This window comes from Adiantum capillus-veneris, chromosome 22 (genome assembly GCF_014529385.1).
Source record: "Adiantum capillus-veneris isolate H3 chromosome 22, ASM1452938v2, whole genome shotgun sequence".
Lineage (NCBI taxonomy): Eukaryota > Viridiplantae > Streptophyta > Polypodiopsida > Polypodiales > Pteridaceae > Adiantum > Adiantum capillus-veneris.
In genome coordinates, this window is record NC_140952.1 from 47920974 (window position 1) to 47938968 (window position 17995).

The 17995-nt window shown below is 39.9% G+C and overlaps 1 pseudogene; it reads left to right on the forward strand.

The window, feature by feature from the left end:
• Nucleotides 1-4458: 4458 nt before the first annotated feature.
• On the forward strand, nucleotides 4459-7122 carry LOC147429297 (uncharacterized; annotated as a pseudogene).
• Nucleotides 7123-17995: the final 10873 nt, after the last annotated feature.

Consider the following 17995-nt stretch of genomic DNA (forward strand, 5'->3'; position numbering starts at 1 on the left):
CGTATGACGTTAAAATTCTCTTCTTCTTCTCACAACTTATTGCAAATTTGAGGTGAAAAATTATCTTGGATAGCATAACCATAGAGAATCAATTATACCCCTATTGTAGTCTGCTATTAGAGGTAAAGAGTTTAATAACAGCGATTGTAATGTCCTTAGCAAGCATGAGGCACACAATTACAAGATAGCACAAGTCACAATTTATGGAAGATAGCTCTAGAGTTATGCCAATAGATCATATGATTGAAGATTATTGTTAGATATGTCATGAGCAAGAGTAGTTGAGTTACAATATAGCACTAAACCAATATAGTTACAAGTACCATAATAGCACCAGGTCACTAGACTAGAGGATGCTATTTATGACTCAATTTATAGAGAATCCTTTATAGCTATGTAGCATGCTAATATTAGATTTTACAAAGCATGATAATAGCCATCATAGTCTCATACAATATTATTGCTTAAAACGTCATGCATGCATTAGTAGGTTTTGCATGATAAGAGATATATGGTAGATGGATAGGGTACTAGCAGTGAGCTATGAAATAGATCATAGGAACATTGAAGAGTAAACATAACAATTCCTCATGAGCTACTTATGAGAGTGAATATTTGAGGTACCATGTCTCATTTATTAGCCATCACAATGTCATGGATTATTGATTTGAGACTGGTGGTACGTAGACGCTATTATAGGATTGGTATTTGAGGTAGCATGCAAAAACAAAAATAATGCAGTACCTCTAGTGCACTAATGCATGACATTATAATGGCTATTAGATTAGGATCTTTACATCTAATCAATAACTATTATGGTCATTATTATTGCTTCATAATTAAGGCCATCACAATGGCTATTACAATGGTTAGCACTAGGCCACTAGATTATAGATATTATTAGTCGCACAATATATGTAGGATAGCAAGAGTTGTGAGAGTAGAGCAATGGAACATTGAATACTATTGTTAGATATGTCATGTAGCAAGAGTAATTTACAATATAGCATTGAGACAATATAGTTGCAAGTACCAAGATAGCACTAGGCCATTAGACTAGAGATTGTTTTGTGACTCAATTTATGGGGGAGAGCAACAATTATGGTAATAGGTGAATGGATTGAGGATCGTTAACATAAAGAATCCTTTGTAGCTAATAGCCATCATAATCTCATGCAATATTATTGCTTAAAATGTTATGCATGCATTAGTATGTTTTGCATGATAAGAGATATTTGACAGATGGATAGGATAACCACCTATCACTTGTCCAAATATGGATCACATTATTATTTATTAACTATAGCAAGAGTTATTTTTGCAATGAGCTATGAAAATAGATCATATAAAAAGATAACAATTCCTGAGTGCTACATAGATGTCATCATAGTATTGATATTAGAGGTAGATTGATATCAAAATGGTAAAAGGATAGGTTCTATTGGCTTGACTCTCTCAAGTAAGCTTTGCATATATCTCTTATAATACAAAACCTACTAATTAATGCATGCATAACGTTTTAAGCAATAATATTGCATGAGATTATGATGGATATTAGTATGCTTTGCAGAATCTAATATTAGCATGCTACATCTAGCTATAAAGTATTCTCTATAAATTGAGTCATATATAATATCCTCTACTCTAGTGGCCTAGTGCTATCATGGTACTTGTAAAATATATTGGTTTAGTGCTATATTGTAACTCAATTACTCCTGCTTCATGACATATCTAACAATAATATTCAATCATATGATTTATTGTCATAACTCTAGAGCTATCTTCCATAAATTGTGACATATATCCCACATAATTTGTGTAACTAATAGTATCCTCTAATCTAGTGGGCTTATTGAATTTTTATTCTTCATAATTTGTGTGACTAATAGTATCCTCTAATCCACAGGCCTAGTGTTAACCAATGTAATAGTCATTATGATGTCCTTATGATGCAATAATTATAAGTAGCAAAATAGTTAGATATTAGAGGTTAAGAGCAAAAATAATGGCCATTGTTATGTCATGCATCCTTGCATTAGAGGTGTTGTATGATAAGAGGCACCAAGGTAGCACTAGGATCATAGAGTATTGTTAGTCAGAGAAATTATGTGTGATAGCGAGAGTCATGATATTATATCAATGATTGAACATTAACATATGAAATCCTTTAGAGCTATGGGGTACTAGCCATCATAATCACATGCAACATTATTGCTTAAAACATTATGCATGGCATTAGTAGGTTTTGCATTATAAGAGATATCTGATAGATGGATAGGATAACCACATGTCTATCACTTGTAGAGGTGTTGTATGATAAGAGGCACCAAGGTAGCACTAGGATTATAGAGTATTGTTAGTCACACAAATTATGTGGGACAACAAGAGTCATGATATATCAATGATTGAACATTAACATATAAAATCCTTTATAGCTATGGGGTACTAGCCATCATAATCTCATGCAACATTATTGCTTAAAACATTATGCATGCATTAGTAGGTTTTGCATTATAGAGATATCTGATAGATGGAAAGGATAACCACATGGATATCACTTGTCCAAATATAGATCACATTATTATTTTATAACTATAGCAAGAGTTATTAGACATTGCAATGAGCTATGAAAATAGATTATGATTCATATAAACATTGAAGAGTAAATATATCAATTCTTGTGTGCTACATAAATGTCATCATAGGATAGGATCTATTAAAACTGTTGAAGGATAGGATCTATTGGGTTGACTCTCTCAACCCCAAAGCTATAAAGGATTTTCTATGTTAATCTTTAATCCATTGATATGATATAACGACTCTCACTATCCCACATAATTTGTATGACTAACAATATTTTTGATCCTAGTGCTATCTTGATGCCTCTTATCATACAAACCTCCAATGCAATATTGCCTGAAAACACAATAGCATAAGAAATCAATTAGCCCGTTAGATTATAGGATACTATTAATCACACAATTATGTGCGTGGGATAGCACAATTTATGGGAGATATCTCGAGATTTATGATAATAGATCATATGATTGAATATTATTGTTAGATATGTCATGAAGCAAGAGTAATTGAGTTACAATATAGCATTAATCCAATATAGTTACAAGTACCATGATAGCAATAGGCCATTAGATAGAGGATATTATTTATGACTCATTTATAGAGAATCCTTTATAGCTATGGGGTTGAGTAAACGTAATTTGTGTGTCTAATAATATTCAATGATCCTAGTGCTATCTTGGTGCCTCTCCTCTAATGCAATAATGCATGGCTATTACATTGGCTAACAATAGGCATGTGGATTGGAAGGATACTAGTAGTCACAAAGTTATATGGGATAGCATAAGCATAAAAAATCAATTAGCCCACTAGATTAGAGGATCATGACTCTCGCTAACCAATATAGCATTGATTGAGTTAACATAAAGAATCCTTTCTAGCTAATAACTATCGTAATCTCATGCAATAGTATTGCTTAAGACGTTATGCATGCATTAGTAGGTTCTGCATGATAAGAGATAGCTGATAGATGACCGGTGCTACATAGACATCATAACTTGATTGATATTAGAGGTAGCATGCATAAACTTAAATATCGTCATCTCATGCCAAAACTTAAATATCATTATTGACTAAATTTTAAGCTTTTAACACTAGATTTGATGAAATTTTGCAAATTTTATCACCTTCAAATTTAAAATTTATAGGTAAAGCTAAAGATTTGTAATTGGGATTACACTACATTTAGGGCTTTTATATGAACACTTTACATATAAAATTTAACAAGGGCGATAGGGGATTCTAAAAAGGATCCCATAGTGCCCTAGGACCACTACCCCTAGGTTTAGGCTAATCCCACCTTTAGGGCATAGGGATAGGTACTACTGTTAGCATTACAGTTATAAAGTTATTTCAGAGCATCAAGCTCGGCTCGGATCTTAACATGCAGACTTTTAGCATAATCCCAGTTAGAAAGAAGGATGTCAATCTTCAACTCCTCTTCCATAGTGTCCCAGATGTAGCACAACTCAGAATCATCTCCCACTTGATCAAAGAGGGTCCCAACTAAGTCCATTATCTTCTGTTCCAACATCCTTAAGTGGTTCCAAATGGTTCCAAATGACAGACGGGGTGGCTACATTATCACCCAATAGGATATGCTTCCAAGTGAGGGTTCGGCCAATACAAGAGATGAATGGTCTCCAGAACGGAAGATTGCGGGGCAATTAACGAAGAGGTGGGGAAGGTCTTCAACCACCCTTTTACAATGGGGGCAAATCCCAGAGGAGAGCCCAAAATCTTGGAGTCTCCTTGTTTCACCCCTGTTTGGAATGATTGACCTCTACCGCTACCTCGCTTAGGAAAACCCAACTCCCTTGCCTCTCGACTTTTAAATTTCGGAATTAAAAAATATTTCCAAAGTATTTAGAGACGTGGGCCATGGTGCTTCAGGCAGCTAGAGTAATAAATGTATTAGTCCATGGCGTGTTGTGGGATTCTGGGAGAGCGTCTGTTAGTGGAAGAGAGCGGGGGAGGGAGAGTGGGGAAGGCGCCAATTTGCCCAGTGGGACCCGGGGGGGAGAGAGAGAGAGAGAGAGAGAGAGAGAGAGAGACTTGGGCGGGACTTTATAATTATCAAATTGAAAATTGTTAAGCAGTATCTGCTCTTTAGAGAGAGAGAGAGAGAGAGGAGAAGGTCGCAACCAGTTTGGAACAGTCGTGCTAGACTCCAGCCACCAGAAGGGTTGTGGTTGTGTGTAGTGTGGGTTTGAGAGAGAGAGAGAGAGAGAGAGAGAGAGAGAGAGAGAGAGAAGAAACAGGAGGACAAAGCAGTATTGCATACACCACTGCACCGTGTGTGTATGGTGAGTCTCTATTCTTACGACAACAAGCATGATTGTCTGTGCTAAGAGGCCCAGTAAGCATGCTTTGCAAGAAACTTATATGGTTCAAATATCATTGCAGGTTTGAAGACCAACAGTCAACAACCCTCAAAGGAGAAGTTTGTCTCGATCAGGAGCTTGTGGCTGCTTCAATTTCCACTCAGGTTAGTAATGCTTCTATGTATTGATTGTGGTAGCTTCTCACTTTGTGGGTATCCTTTCATTTGCGAGGAGAAGAAAGTTGGGAGAAGTGATTTTAGTGTTTTATTAGTTTCCTGCTTTGTGATTTAACATTGGTGCCATTTCTTGTATTGCCATAACTTGCCGATTTGCATCAGCTTTTGGGGGTGACTTACCTTAGCTTTGGGAATGCTCTGGCTGCCTCTTGCCCAAGGACTGGTTTGGTGGCCTCTTGTTTGAGAACTTGTTTGGATCTGATTGATATGATCTCTTGGGCTGATTTGCATTAGTTTTTGGGCTGATTTGCAAGTGATTTGGGGCTCGTTTGCTTCAGATTTGGGATTGGTTTGGGTGCCTCTTGTTTGAGAACTTGTTGATAGATTTGATCTTTTGGGTTGCTTTGCATCAGTTTTTGGGCTGATTTGCAAGGGATTTGGGGCTGATTTGCTTCAGATTTGGGATGGTTTGGATGCCTTCTGTTTGTCACAAAACATTCAGGAAGCTTCCCTAGTTTCTTGCTACTTGTCCAGCCTATCAAGGACTAGTGGCTTGCTTGCGGTGTCGAGTCAGGCCTCGCCCAATCTAGGCACCATGTAATGTGTTTTACAGGGCTGATTTGCATTATCCTCATTTGGGGCTGCTTCAGTTTTGGGGATAGTTTGGCTGCCTCTTGTTTGAGGACCGCTTTATATAAACTCTTGAGCCGATTTGCATCAGCTCTTGGGGCTGATCTGAAATTGATTTGGGGTGACTTTCTTAGCTTTGGGAATGCTCTTGCTGCCTCTTGTCCGAGGACTGGTTTGGTGGCCTCAAGTTTGAGAACTTTTTTGGGGCTGATTGATATCATCTCTTGGACTAGTGGCTTGCTTGCGGTGTTGAGTCAGGCCTCGCCCAATCTAGGCACCATGTAATGTGTTTCACAGGGCTGATTTGCATTATCCTCATTTGGGGCTGCTTCAGTTTTGGGGATGGTTTGGCCGCCTCTTGTTTGAGGACTGCTTTATATAAACTCTTGTGCCGATTTGCAACAGCTCTTGGAGCTTATCTGAAATTGATTTGGGGCTGACTTACCTTAGCTTGGAAATGCTCTTGCTGCCTCTTGTCCGAGGGCTGGTTTGGTGGCCTCAAGTTTGAGAAGTTTTTGGCTGATTTGCAAGTGATTTGGGGCTCATTTGCTTCAGATTTGGGATTGGTTTGGCTGCCTCTTGTTTGAAAACTTGTTTGGGGTTGATAGATATGATCTTTTGGGTTGCTTTGCATCAAATTTTGGGCTGATTTGCAAGGATTTGGAGCTGATTTGCTTCAGATTTGGGGTGGTGTTTGGATACCTCCTGTTTGTCGCAAAACAGGCAGGAAGCTTCCCTAGTTTCTTGCTACTTGTCTAGCCTATCAAGGACTAGTGGCTTGCTTGCGGTGTCGAGTAATGTGTTTTACAGGGATGGATTTGCACCATGTAATGTGTTTTTACAGGGATGGATTTGCATTATTCTCATTTGAGGGCTGCTTTGCATAAATTTTGGGGCTGATGTAGTGGGCCTTTCATAATGCTTATTTGCATCTATTTGTTCGACTGTATCTTGCTGTAGTTTTGGTAGATCTTTTTCGAGATCTTCGGTTGCAGTTGTATCTGCCTTGGGGCCTGATTTACATCCATGTTTGGCCAAGATTGGAGCTATTTGCATCAGCTTTGTTGTGAATAAAGATCATTTATGATGTATGGGGACTGTATTACTCTGTTTTGAGACTGATTTGCATCCCTATTTGGCGTCTGTTTCTTGCTATAAAATATGGGATTGATAAGAGATTGGTTACATAAACTTTGAGGTTGTTTTGTTGGCCTCTGGTAGAATAGTTTAACATCAGCTTTTCATCCTTATTTGGCCAAGCTTCGAGCTATTTTGCATCAGCTTTTAGGACACAGCTCTTAGGTGTCCTGATTCTCTATAGTTTATGAGAAGTACTTGTTGTAACTTGCTTGTCTGGTTATTCTAGGTACCATGGATGAATCTGATGCTTATGTAGGAGCAAACTTAGTGCAAGAGGCATCTGAACAAGAGTTGAATGATGCTATTGAAAAACTGTTTGGTTGATATACAATCAATATGTGATAAGCATCACACATCAATTGAGATGCAGATGAGCTTTTGAGAGTGCTATTTGAGGGTTAGGTCCATCAAAAGGAAAGCAGGCAGTCGGTGATCCCGTAAAGAAGTCGTTAGCATCACTTTTAGTGCAAAAGTCAAGTAACTGGGATGGAAAGCTCAATGATAGACATTCCATCAAAATGGTCACAATTGATGGATTTCTATAAAGATTTAGGAATGGTTCCGCTTCAAGAGTGGAAATTATGTCTTGGAACTGATGAAAGTGCTCATGCTCCTCATCTCATGAAACCTAGTTTAGAGGACGAGCGAGATGAGAATGAAGCATTGAAGTGCTCATGTGTTAATATGCGACTTCCAAGGCTTCTTCGCTGAGATTGCGAACACTGTTGTGAAAGATGTCCTCCTTGTCATAAGCAAGAAAAAAAGTAATGTCATTTCACTTCAACTCTTTGATTGGCCAGCTACAACTCTTATGTAAGAGTGAGGCAGTGTGTTGGGACCTTCTTAGAATGTGGAGATTTAAGGACATGTGGCTACACAAGTCTCCTTCTACATATCCAGAGTATATAAAGTGAATTTTGGGATGGAGAGAAGACACGAATAAATCAAGACTTTTGGAATCCGCATCAAGAGTGGGAGGCACCTGTTATATGCGAAAATCCAAAGTGTATGCGAGCCCATAGAGCTTTTCCCAGGGAGCTTATGTGCAAAGCTTTGCAAAGGGTTGGAATTCAGAGCTTGAGGAGTATAACTTTAGATGCTCTCAGTGTGGGAAAAGCACATTTGCTAGAAAAACATGGATTAAGGTATAATTAGATTGAATTTGCTTATCATTGCTTCTAACATTCAAAGTCATTGACTCATTGTTTGTGATTATGCTTTGATTTCAATATGTAGGGTGATCCGAGAAATTTTGCTCTTTTATTGCATTGGGATGGGTTTCAGGCAGCATCTACAACTCAAAAAGATAGCGCAGTTGTTGAAATTGTAATTTTGAATGGTGGAAAAAAGTCCATTCTTGGATCCCTCCAATATTATTCTTGCCGTTATCACATAAAGACTTGCAAAAGAAGCATGGCGATGTGTTGTCTTCTTTTCTTCATCCCTTGATAAGTGAGCTTGAAATCTCTTTTTAAGTGGATTTGAGGTCGATTATGCAGCTCGCGGTGATGAAATTTGTGACAGTCTTCAAGTGGACGGATTAGGTTGAGGTGCATGCTAATGGTTTGTACTGGAGACCATCCAGCTCAGTGCAAGCTTGGCCAAGTCAAGATGGTGGTATGCCTTTTTGTAGAAAGAGATAAGGCAAAGGCAGAGCTATTACGTGATAGTCACGGATTTCAACACTATGTCTACAATAATAATAGATTTCAAGGTAGGCATGCACCTCCAAAAGAGATGTAGAGGAATTGTGGGAAGCCATTAAGAAATCTAAAAGGTGCTTAACCAAATAGAAGTAGAAGAAACACTTCGAGATGCAAGCCTTGCAGGTGAGTCCGTGCTTGGAGACTCTATCATCTTTATGGATTTGATGAATCTAAAGATCTCGTTTATGACACAATGCATGTATTATCCCTTAACTTGTTTCAAACGTATATCAAGAGATTAATGTCATCAGCCTCGACACAAGTTAAAAGGTCCATAGATGTTGCCATCAATGAAGTGGCAACAACAATTCCCAAGCCTATTGTGCATGGAGGGATGGCATGATCTTCATTTTAAAAGCAAGAAGATCACGCCATCTCCACATTTTAAGATGTTGTGAGGGAGAAGAGGACATTCAAGTGAGGAATGTACTAGTGACATATCACATATGTTCTCTTTATTGGCAGACAAAGGATGGACAAAGATATATTTTATGCCGCTCTTTGTTATTATCTTGGCGTATTCTGTCAGAAGAGTATTACGAGGCAAAACTCCTCTCCTTTGGAGCATGTTGCAGGTATACTTATAAGTATTTGGTGATTGGTGTTTATCTTATTTATAGTGAATCTCTTTCTGAACATGTTTCAAGTGTCGATGTTTTTTTTAACAGGAAATGGTGAAATTTTGGATGACATCATTCGCCATGGATCCATGATGTTACATGGTGCTTTTCGCATGAACGTGCTGTTTCAGGATATTTAAGTATACATACTAATAACAAGTGAAATGAACTCTCTTACAGCAAGTTTCACAGTCGGGTCTTGTGCACACAAGTCTACAAACAACTATATCTTGAAAAGGATGGATGTCACTAGTGCTGTGAGAGATATGCAGCTTGTGCACTCATGCTTGATTTTTCCAGAAGGTGTATCACATATAGCAAGAGAAATGTGCTACGACATGCATAAAAATTGTGCATTTCATACATCTTCAGAGTAGAAGGCTAATGAAGTGTGGGATTCTAGTCTTTGTGCTCTTCATGTCCATGTCAAAGTATGATCATGAGAAAAAGGGGTACTTGTTTGGGGCTAAGAGACCAAAGCCTTTGGATCTTAATGCCACAGAAAAAGAAAGGGCTGATAGACTTTTGGGCACGAAAAGATGGACATTTATTCACTCTTGATTAAAATTCATAAACAAGTGCTTTTTTTTATTCTAAGATATTTTGATAACGTATAAATACATGATTGGTGAGTTTGTAGTTGTTCTTCGAAGCAGTAGTGGGAGTGAAGAGAGGCAAAGAGGTTATGTCGCGCTGGGTGTTTAAAGAAAATTATTCACCCATGAGCAACGAGAGAGTAAATGTCTTTGCAGTGATAGAGTGCCTACTAGATAGCATTGATTATCGTGATGAGATCATTGGAATGCATGTCATTCAGAGGAAGTCAAAAACGAAATTGTGAACTTATAGTTGAGCCCATCAATTGTATTCAACATAAATTTTTTTGGCTCTTGCTTCGAGTGACGACAAAAAGATACTCTACGAGACAAGTGGCTCGAAGTTCGCCAAAGACTGTTACTTCCAGGAAAGGTGGGTTGCATCCCCCCATGGCTCGAGAGAGGAGATCTTGTTCTTGCAAGGTACTCTGAAAGTCAAACTGTAATGCTTTTGTGAGGGAGGTGTACATTGAACGCAAAAGGACTCTTCTAGCTTGGGTGGTGAACATCTTGGACCAGCTTGGGTGGAATTGGAAACACTTTTACAAGGTCATGCAAGGTGTGATGTTTTAATTTCTTTATGTACATTGTTAAGTATGTAATATAATATGTTTGATTTTGTATGAAGTCATTGCTTAATCTAACTGGCATTTTGTATTTCTCTCCTTGCAATAAAAAAATTACCACACTTTTGATTTATTTTGATGATAATCTAGTACCAACTCGCTAACTATACTTATATGTGAAAATTGTTGTTTTAATAGGAGTTGGAGCTGTCTTGAAGTTCATTCAAAGCTACAAGTGATATCGGGACCCAAGATTATCTTTAGCTATAGTAGTTTAATAAATGGGTCCTGCCCTTTGTGTATAACTATGCTACAATGTTTTTTGATTGGCATTATTGTTATTTGAGCTTATGATAGCCGTGCATATTGAGATGGCTGTAACCAAGAGAAAACTATTTGAAAACTTCTTCTTTGATGAGATTTACAAGCTCAATGCTTTAGTTTTATGATGCTCTTCTAGGAAAGAAAAAAAGTAAATTTTCATTGAAATGAAATTCCTATTAGTACGTATTTTGGTGAGTGCTTAACACAAGTTTTTAGGTGTTTATTATATTTGCAACCGAGATGTTGTAGTTAGGGCCTATCAAATGAAATTAAGGTGACTCTCATTACACTCTTTCAAGTTTTGGAAAATGTCAAGCTTTGTTTCCAAGAGATAGTTATTCAAGAATGGCAATCCTTTTCTAGTTTAGTGTGAATTATGTTTCGGTGTTGCTTAGTGGTACAAGTATTTCCTCATGGGACAATCAATACATGCTATTTCAAATGCTCTTTTGCCTTACGGTCGACTTTGACATACTATCTTAACCATCTGTTGGATGACTTTGGTTCTCAAAATCTTAACATGATGGTTGGTGATGTACCCCATCTATTACATGAATTTGATGATCTATCTTAGTTAGCCAGCTTGATCGTGCAATATTTTTATTGCAACAAGTTTGTTGTTGTCCACGCTCTTGAGAATATCAATACCGTTGATGCTCGTGGAGGTATCAATTTATGGCATGGTGAGGGGTCACTACCATGGATGGATACCACACTAACATACCTCTTTTATAGAAGAGTGGTGATTCCTTGCATGGTTCAAATTTACGGTTTTCATGAATAGCAAATGTTGTGTACATTCTATGTGTGATTTTACAAGAGAGGGTTGGACAAAGTTAAGTGGCGCAAATATGTATGTATGCATTTTGGGCATGCTTGTCACATTGCTAATTGATGATGAATGTAATAGTCGTGTGCATTTTTTCAATGTAAAAAGATGCTTTGAAATAGCTTTATAGGAATGGTTTCTTGGGGTGAGACTAGAGGTAATGAGAAAGGGCATGAATACGCTCATATGTTTCTCATCTGTGAATACGCTCATATGTTTCTTATATGCGATAGCACTTTGGAAGCATGGAGTCTTTGTGATTGAAATTCATATATTTGAAAACTTCACACATTGGAGACATAAGGTCCACTTGATAAAAATCGCATATGTGAATTTCTGAGATTGGAAATATGGAGACTCACATATGAAATTATCATAGGAGAAAATTGCTCACATTGGAAAAATGAGATGTGTGGACGGGTTTACATTCATATGTGAGAAAAATTTCGCATGTAAGATAGATTATGAGAAAATCCTTTCTAACATGAGAATAATTTTTTTGATTATCAAAAAAAATAAAACTCAGAACTTTTCTTATGAGAGAAATCATGTATCACGTGTGAGAAGGTTGATATAAAGTCCAAAGTGAGAACTTAAAGTGAGAAAGTTGACAAAACTCCTTGTGACTGCTTGGAAAAACCGCGTTGATTTGGTTGGACCTTGAGGCTAAGCTTCAACAATATCCTTATGAACTAGCTCTTTTATTTAGTTTTGTCTTTGTTTGTCAATTAATGATCCCACATGTGACTTGTGGATTCTTTCATATTTTCCATGTGAGATAGCAACTTTCTTTCTCTAGTATGGAGGGATGTTTGCCCTTTGCTGAGGGCCTTGCTCGATAGATGTGATCCGAGTCTTTTATTTTACATGGGTTCTAGTTATGGCAGAGAGAGAGAGAGAGAGAGAGAGTAGAGAGAGAGGAGAGGGAGGGAGGATTTTCATTTATTTTCATTTCAAGTAATTAATTTAAAATGTGTGTGTATTACACAGATGCGAGGCCTCTGAGTTTGATGATCCAATTCACTCGCAAGCCCACACACGCGAGTTATGCGTCAAGGTGAGGGCAAAAGTGCGAGCAAGAGATGAGAGAGATGAGAGGCTAAGAGGAGAGAGAGAGAGAGAGAGAGAGAGAGGAGGTGAGAAGGGCGTGATTGTACGTGGAGGAGGGGGTGTTGGTGGATGGGTTGTTTAGCACTAACGTCGCCTATGTTGCTGGTGCGTGAAAGGCTTTGGACTCTGGAGGCCATTCATTACTTCATTAGAATTGCACGTGGTTGTCTCTCGAATGTTGTGGTGAGAAAATAGCAGGGTTCGACCCCAAACACACACACACATATATATATATATTATATATATATATATATATATTATATTACATATATAAGTGAAGGAGAACTAGAGGGACCCATTCCAGTTAGGGCGGATGAGCAAGCCTTCTCCCAATCAAATTTTAGGGGGCGATAGAGATAGAATTGCACGCCAAGCCAAAAGCACGGGGTAGTGAATTTGATGTGCATGCATACAGATGTGAATATGGGCCTTTGATATGGGGACACCGAACTCAAGACACCCATTATCATGGACAATTAGAAAGGAGGATACGTAACGCAGGTTAGTCAGCATGGAGGCAAGAAGACAAAATTACTGATGGAAGTAGCTTACAACAGAGAGAGAGAGAGTGAGAGAGAGAGAGAGAGAGAGAGAGAGGAGAGGGAGGGGAGAGAGAAGCTAGTATTGATTAGGACATAGAACATAAGTTACATCTGCTTCTCTTTAAGCTTAATCAATATCCTACATCTTTTGTATTTCTTAATGTGTGTTTTGTGTATGGTAGGGAGGACATATATTCACAACGCTGGATGTTGTGATTGCAAGCACGTCTCCAGCTCAACAACACTACAAGGTCCGTTTTTGCATCCAATTTCCCATGTGCATGCGTTTGCTTGGCGCAACACATAAACTCTACGGGCCAGGACATGGCTTTCGTTTCTTATAATTTTTTGGAGAGACCACAGTGCCAGCTCTCCACCATACTTTTTGTATGGCACCTCTGCATGACGTGCACTGTATATTTTGCACTTCCAGTCTGTGAGGGTTCATATATAAGACGTATTTGTTTAACTATTCACAATGCTTTTTTGTAGCTTGACTCAAATATCGGCCTATAGATTGGACAATCAAAAGCACAAGTTACAACATTGAAGGTCACTAAAGCACCTCATTTCTTGTTGTAGTTCATTGATGCACTTGCTTTGTATCATCCCATGAACACAATAACCAATTTTAAAATGTGTGTGCTTCTCTTGAAAAACTCAACTAACTCTCTTAAAAAATCACCCCTATAATCTCTCTTTAAATTGATGCCACTTAACTTCGTCTCTAACCAAAATATAATAACATTTTCTAAATGTATTTCCCTCTTAGGCAGTGAGGCCGTTGTCGAGTTAGTCACAATCTTGTTTGCCTTTAGTGCTAGATGCTAAGTGTCAATTTCTCCAGACGCTATCACCTACGTGTGCATCTTGCAGGAATGTAGATTTATGCAAATGCTCTCGAAAAGAGATGGTGTGCTTGGCATTGCCTTGGTCGATATGTATCAGGAAGGTCTGTTTCAAAAAATTGTCATGCTTGGCAATGCCTTGGTTGATACATCTTGCTGAGTTGTCGGAAAGCACAAAATGAGCTTGAGGAGCTTCCTATCCCACATGTAGTCTCTTCGAGTGCATTGATTGCGGGATACGCACAACAGTAGGTGCAGGGCCAGAAATCTCTTGGCTGTTTTCGGCCAATCCAAAGCGAGGGCCTCTCACCAGATGCAATCACATACGAGTGCAACTTGAAGACATGTGTCTGTATGCAGTCACATACGAGTGCAACTTGAAGGCATGTGTCTGTATGCAAGATGCTTGGCTTTGCCTGGGATGATGTGTATGCCAAATATGGTGCTCTTCAGAACGCACAAAAATCATTCGAGGAGCTTCTTGTACGGAATGCCGCCTCTTCAAATGCAATGACTGTGGGATGCGCCGCACATCAGTAGGGCAAGGAAGCTCTAGACTATTTTTAGGTGATTGTGGGATGCCGCCTCCTCAAACGCACTGATTGTGGGATGTGCCGCACATCAGCAGAGCAAGGAAGCTCTAGACTTTGCAAAGCCTTGCTATATGTGGTGCACTTCAAAAAGCACAAAACGTGCTTGGGGAGATTCATGTAGTATCTTGGAGTGCATTGATTGCGGGAATGTACACCAAATGTGGGACACTTCAGCTAGGGTTGTTTCAAAAAATTGTCGTGCTTGGAAAACTCTGATATTATTAATAAGGGGCAGTTGCAAACAATTGCCATGCTTGGCAAAGCCTTGGTCAATTTGTATGCGAGATGTGTTGCTCCTGTGCGGGATGTCGTCTTTTGGAACGCACTGATTGTAAGATATGCCCAACTATGGCCGGCGGGCCAGCAAGCTTTGGGCTGTTTTCAGTAGGTGCAAAGTGAGGGCCTTTCTCCAGACGATAGCACCTACCTGTGCATCTTGCAGGCTTGTGGATCTATGCAAATTGCTCTCGAAAAGAGATGGCGTGCTTGGCACTGCCTTGGTCGATATGTATCAGCAAGGGCTATTTGAAAAAATTGTCGTGCTTGGCAATGCCTTGGTCGATACGTCTACTGAATGTGGTGCACTTCAGAAAGCACAAAAGGAGCTTGAGGAGCTTCCTGTCCCCAATGCCGTCTCTTGGAGTGCATTGATTGCGGGATACGTGCAACAAGAGCAGGGCCAAAAAGCTCGCGGTTGTTTTCAGCGGATCCAAAGCGAGGGTCTCTCTCCAGATGCAGTCACATATGCGTGCAACTTGAAGGCATGTGGCTGTACGCAAGATGCTTGGCTTTCCTTGGGACGATGTGTACGCCAAATATGGTGCTCTTCAGAACGCACAAAAAATGTTCGAGGAGCTTCTTGTACAGAATGCCGCCTCTTCAAAGTCATTGATTGTGGGATGTGCCGCACATTAGCTGGGCAAGGAAGCTCTAGACTATTTTCAGTTGATTGTGGGATGCGTCCTCTTCAAACGCACTAATTGTGGGATGCACCACACATTAGCAAGGAAGCTCTAGACTATGCAAAGCGACCATATCTCTCTACATGAAGGGAGAGCATCTCTCTCATCTTGAAGACATGATGCAATTTGCGACAAGCAGAGATGGGCAAAAAGCCCTCGACTGTTTGGAACAGATGCAAAGCAACCGCATCCATCTAGATGCAATCACCTATGCTTCGCAATGTCTTCGTCGATATGAATGCGAAATGTGGTAAGCGTGAGAAAGGATAAAGAGTGCTTGAGGAGGTTTCTATCCGTAATTTCGCCTCTTTGAATGCACTGATTGCAAGATGTGCCGAACATTGGGAGAGCACGCAGTTCTCTACATGCAATCATGTATGCTTACATCTCAAAGGCATGTGATACTTTGCATAATCAAGAGATCTCTAACTCCAGGCATCATTGGATGGTTGTTTCATTTGACCCCCTTATAAACAGGTGGTTTGGATAGTTGAAAACGATGGACCTCATACATCCCAAATGGCCACTCAACATCCCACAACTACTACAAATGACTAGCACTAGCCCAAAGCTAGAAAGCAAGCAGTCACTATAAGATTGATAATAGCGTACGTTCATTCCAATCGTTATGAAAAACGACAAGCCTTTGTAATGAATTATCATTGTACTTGGAATGGTACAAATACTCATAAATTGTTTGAATTTTTATTTCAATTGTAGAATGTTCACAATTACATTAATGTTTCATGCACTCTACTTAATTTTTAAACCTTTCTAATGTTATTATTTTTCATTGTAGTGAACGAATAAAGAAATCGTGGACACAGCTCCTGCACATTTACAAACACAAGATAATTGATCGAGCGGTGAGTAATAGCTACCACATTCTACTCTTGATTGTTGAAAACACAGTGAAATGAACACATTGAAATTTTCGCACTGCTATGGGAATGGCACGTTCCCTCGTATTATAAAAAATGGGAGGACTGTGCAAACTCCCCCATGCAAGGACACTTGCCTGTTTTCTGTTTTTTCTACAACTAAAGAATGGAAGAACATATAAAAATAATGAGATTTAGTCCAGCTTCTTCAAAACTATATTACTACTTATCTACTAGATTTAGTGCTCCCTAGTGGTGGGGTGCTCTGGATGCAGTATGCATGCGGACTCAAAAGCTAGCTGAAAATCGACATACAATGCGAAAACATGAAAATAGAACTAGCAATGAACTGAACAAGAACCAGATACAGTATACTAGACAACCACAAGCCCTCCAAGGCAACACCTTGTACATAACCAAATGACCATACAAGATTAGTCTAGATGCGGCCAACTCTGTCGACTCCACGACTACACAACAAGGTACAATGGGATGTAGAGGTTGTGGTGCAATGTCGTCTCATCTGTATTCGTGCTTGACTCCTCCTCGGTGGGCGAAGTCTACGCTTCCTCATCGTCCTCGGGTCGACCATTAAAAGTTTGTTACTCTAGACGAACTTGCGTTTAGTGGGATGAAAAACGAGGAGGAAATGATGGGCGGGTCAGCAAAAGAGCGAGGCCAAGGACGCCTTTTTTTTCAATGTTGATTTTTTTTTAAACATCTACGGCAGCGGCTGGTAGGTGAGGGTTAAGGCAAGAAAGGGAGAAAAGGGTAGGAGAGCGGCGAGTAATGAGGAGGCTAGGGCGGGTGGGCGGCTTGAGTTAGGGCAATGCAAGCCGGCGGCGAGGGAAATAAGGAGGGCGAGGGTTAGGGCGGGTTTGAGGGTGAGTAATAGAGTGGGAAAAAGAGATAGGACGTGCGATCTATGGGTGAGGGGAGGACTGCGGGAGGGCGAGGCAAGGAATGGGAGGGCAAGAGCGGGCAGCCAAGCTAGAGGGGAGAGAGAGAGGCGTCTGGGCGACAGCGGGCGAGCAAAGGGGGATGAGGCATTGGGAGGGGGGAGTGGAAATTGGAAATTGGGGCCACTGTCGGTTGGCTATGACCACAAGACACTTTGGACTATTTCTCAAAATAATTCCCACATTATGACTTAACATCATGAGCTTCTGCACGAGAGGCACGGCATACCTAGCTAGGTACGATTGGGGCCAAGGGACCACCGTGTTGGGGGCAGAGGACCGCCACAGCCGGCGGTCCCTGCCCCCAATCGTAACTGGCTAGGTGTGTCATGCCTTCCAAGCAAAAGCTCATGATGTTATGCATTATATAAAAAACACTAAAAAAGGATCCCTTTTCCTACATGACGAAATCTCTAAATCTTCTTGTGTACGAGAGGGCTGGGTGAGGATAGGGGGCAATAAGAGAAGAGAAGATCTGGGCGAGGCAAATCCAAGGGCGAGTGGGTAAAGGCGACGAGGGATTGAACAGTAAGAGCTAGGGAGGGTGGGCAAGTAAGTGCAAGGGGCGAGCAAAGATGAGATAGGACCACGTAAAAGCTCAACCCTAAGGGT